Source organism: Centroberyx gerrardi, chromosome 5 (assembly GCF_048128805.1).
Source record: "Centroberyx gerrardi isolate f3 chromosome 5, fCenGer3.hap1.cur.20231027, whole genome shotgun sequence".
NCBI lineage: Eukaryota > Metazoa > Chordata > Actinopteri > Beryciformes > Berycidae > Centroberyx > Centroberyx gerrardi.
In genome coordinates this window covers 5,188,389-5,192,476 of record NC_136001.1, presented here as the reverse complement: position 1 = coordinate 5,192,476, position 4,088 = coordinate 5,188,389, and the positions used below count along the sequence as shown (strand labels likewise).

Here is a 4,088-nt window from a genome sequence, read left to right as displayed (position 1 = left end):
GCGTAGGTATACAATGTTTGGTCTTAAACCACATTCTACTCTCAAATGCCAATTGTAACAGAAAGCTGCCTCTACTCTGACAGGACAATCCAATCATTAAATCAGATTTGTTTTGGCAGAAGATATAGTGGCCAAAATAATGAATGAAATACTCAGAAGTCTTTGAAATGTTGCTACCACATTTATAACATCCAAATATTGAATTCTGTGCTCCCTTGTACATTTACAGTACAGCATGACACCGTTAGAATACCAAAAATGTAAAACAAAGGTAGAAAAAGGGAAAACACACACAAAGTGATGTACTAAGTTCACTAACTAAAAAGAACTAAAAGCAAAGGAACATACACACAGACTGGTCCTTTAGAGGTAAGGCACCAGGTTTTTTTTTTTTTAGAAAATGAAAAACCTCTTAAAAATATAAAAAACCTCTTGGTTGGTGTCAAGTGTTTCTGGTCGAAGGCAGTTGATATAAAGAGTGCATAATACAGAAGCATAAGGGGTTAGAGGCTGAAACTATTTCCATGCTTGAGGCAGACATATCAGAGGGGTCCAGAGTGCCGAGTCTCTGGCCTGATTCATCACATGGCCGTTTGGCACTGGGGGCCGGCCATCTTCTGGAGCAGAGGAATCTTAGTGAGATCCACCCCAGTCAGGGCGTTGACAGACACGGGGAGCTCCGCTAATAGATGGTTCACTTCTCCAGTCACAAGGCTGCCTTCTCCACTCAGGATGACGATCTCATTGGTCCTGGCCAGGGGTGCAGCTACCTTGCCTGCGATCTTGGGCAGAGCCTCGAGGACCAGGGCCGTCTGGGCTGCCTCCCCATACTGCTGGTAGGCTTTGGCTTTCACCCTCATCTTCTCAGCTTCTGCCTTCCCCACCGCTTCGATGGATCTGGCCTCTGCCTCACCAATGCAGCGGATCTTCTTGGCCTCTGCCTGTGCCGTCAACACTTTCTTGATCCTCTGTCCCTCAGCCAGCTGCTGCATCTGGTAGGCCTCGGCGGGCCTCTTGACGATGGCGATGAGCTCCTTCTCCATGCGGTCAGTCTCCTTCTCCTCAATGGCGATCTGCTTCTTCCTCTGCACCACCTCCATCTCGATCTCCTCCAGACAGATCTTCTGGTGCTCCTTGGCTGCCTGTAGCTAGCTGAGCCTCTGCTTTCCTTGTATTGACTTCCTGGTTGAAAGAAACTTTCTGCATCTCTAGCTCTCGTTTGGAGTCGGCCATCTTTGTGTCAACTCCTGAGCGTGGAGTACCTGAGCTCCCCAGTGAGCTCAGGTACTCCACTTAATCATACACGTCCTTGATGGTGAAGCTGAGGATCTCGATGCCCATGCGGCCGACATCAGGCGCTGCCACCTCCCGCACCAGGCTGGCAAACTTGTCTCTGTCCTGGTAGATCTGCTCCACGGTCAGCGTGCCGAGGATAGAGCGAAGGTGACCCTCGAGGGTCTGCAGGATGACACTCTTTATCTCCATGACAGACTTCCCTAGGAACTGTTCGCAGGCGTAACCCAGCAGCTCATTGTCTGTCATCACCTTCACCTGAGCCACCCCAGTGACATTAATAGCTACACGTTTGGTCCGACGGTGTGGCAGTGTCCCATTTTATCTACAGAAAAATCACGTATCCAAACCACCTGTGCGACACATACAAAACAACATTGGATTGGATACTTACAGTGGATTAGCTACCCGCGAAAAACTGAAGTCAGTGAGTGAGTAAGTGAAGAATGACAATGAGCGATTTACTGAGTTGTTAGACAAACAGCGAGGGGTAGTTAGGAGAAATGGCGACACTTAGTGAAGAAGACCGTGTGGCTGATTTATTAGAAATGCCTTTTTCAAGATTGCCTTTTCAGGGAAAGCTTGAAATTATTCAAAAAGGACAACCATCACCCGCATTGCCAGGATTGGTGCAAGCTAGCAAGAGCTGTCAGAGGCATTTTCAAATCAGCAGCTATGGTCGCTATCCGTGGCTAACTGGCAGCCCGTGCACCAACAGGCTGGGACTTTGCAGGGACTGTTTGCTTTTCAATCTGGATAAGGGGTCCTGGTCCAGCACGGGATTCAATAATTTGAGTTGCTTAACTAAAGCAGCTCTAAAACATCAGTCTACTCTGGGACACCTGTGTGCCACGGTGACTATGAAAACATTTGGAGAGACACGCGTTGACCTGCAGTTGAGTGAGCAACAGCGGAGAGAGACGGTCGCACACAACGAGAAGGTGAAACAGAACAGGGAGACTCTGAAACGGCTCATCCACACCGTTGTGTTTTTGGGGAAGCAAGAACTCAGGCATGCAAACTGGTTAGGGGTGAAAAAGGTGAGAAGGATGCGTGAGCAGAGAAAACCACAGACCCGGTAGGGGGGTCCGGGGGTATGCTCCCCCGTAGATTTTTTTTTGAAAAATAAGCTACTAAATGCTAATTTCTGATGACTTTTAGGATTACTCTGGTGCTGGTCACAAGCTAACAGAATTACAAGATTGAGCAAAATAAAGTACAAAGTATTAATTTATTAAGTGCAAATGTACCTTTACATATGATATGCTCACATTTACAAAGAAGAAAGAAGGGCAGCCCCACCAGGTACACAACTAATTACAATTATTTTCAAAATTATTACTCTCCATATCCGCTCTGTGCCAAAAACCATGTTAAAATGTGAAAAGAAAAATTACAAATATGAATATGAAAGAGTATCCTATGCTTTAGGACTGGTGGAGGGGACAGGGCTAGAGGGGTCTGTCCTTATTTTTTCTTCTTGGCCTGGACCAGTGTCTCAAGGGCCCGCTTTCGCTGTTTTGCCGTATGCCTCAGCCATGCCCTCTTCTCTTCTTCAGCCGTCTGCCTTTTGCTCTCCTGAGCGCTGCCAGATGGTTGGCAGCCATACTTGCTCTGCTGCCGTTGGCATTTGTCAGTGGTTCCTGCTGACCGGATGTTCTTACAGAGTGTGCGGTCCACCTCCCCGTACCTGACATCCTCCCTTTTGAAGAGCTCGACAGCTGTCTTCTCCCTGGACTGGAGGGTGTATTTGACTGTTTGGATGGCATTGAATGTTGAGATGTGCATGTTTCCGCTTCTGGGGTCGATGATCTCATTCATCAGGCTGAAAGATGACTCGACGCTGGGTCCATGAAAGATGGAGAGGGCACATTTGACCATTGCACTGAGGGCTGGGTACTTATCTCTCTTGTCAAAGACATGACCCCATCACTCCACCATGCTCTCTCCCTCCTTGAACCTGGCCAGGCACAGATCAACGTTGTACCGTATGATCTCTTGGTGGATGTCATTGCCAGCTGGTAAGAGGTGGCCCAGCATTCTACTCAACCTCTTCAGCTGGATGGTTGCCTGTGAGTGGCCTCTCAGAAGTGGGTCCAGAGCAGACAGGGCCCTCAGTGTCTGGCTGGCCAAGGGGAGCTTCTTCTGCATATAGCCAGCAGTAGTGGTGTAGGCTTTTCTCACCTTTTCCATGAATGGCTTCAGCAGCTGAAATATAGTACACCACAAAACTGACAATTACTACATGTTTTCTCAAAACAATGAGAAAAAAAGGTCAAGTATCAAATGTTATTAAATTGCAGGGTACTAACACCATGATTGGGATTCCTGGTCCTGAATGTGTCTGCTTCCTGTCCCACATACATCTCCCTGGCAGGCAGCAGCATGTCATCCTCCAGCACCATCTCTCCCAGAGCCCTGGGTGACACTTGAGTGATGTGTTCCCCTTTTAGGAAGCAAGCCAGGAAAGCCAGGAACAGCTCAAGCTGCTTGTCATGGAGTTTGTGCACCAATGTCTGGCTACCCTGTGTATGTAAAACAAACTGTTGTGAAATGGAAGAAACACCATTGGATACACAAGAGAAGTAAACAGTTGCAGTTAATGTCTAACACAAGAAAACACCCACCTGGAAAACCATGACGTATTCCTTCAGGATAGCCAATACACCCATGTAAACGCTGAGCTGTAGTAGCGTTGTAGTCCCCTCATGCCACATCTTTCGACAGAGCCTTTTCTTCCTGTCTTTGCCTTGCTGTGTCATGCCTGTGAAAAGAGAATCAGTAATATAAGTGTC

The 4,088-nt window shown here is 47.6% G+C and overlaps 1 pseudogene; it reads right to left on the bottom strand.

Annotated features, from left to right (window-relative positions):
- Positions 1-414: 414 nt before the first annotated feature.
- Positions 415-3,174, bottom strand: LOC139908624 (flotillin-2a pseudogene; annotated as a pseudogene).
- Between the last annotated feature and the right edge of the window lie 914 nt (positions 3,175-4,088).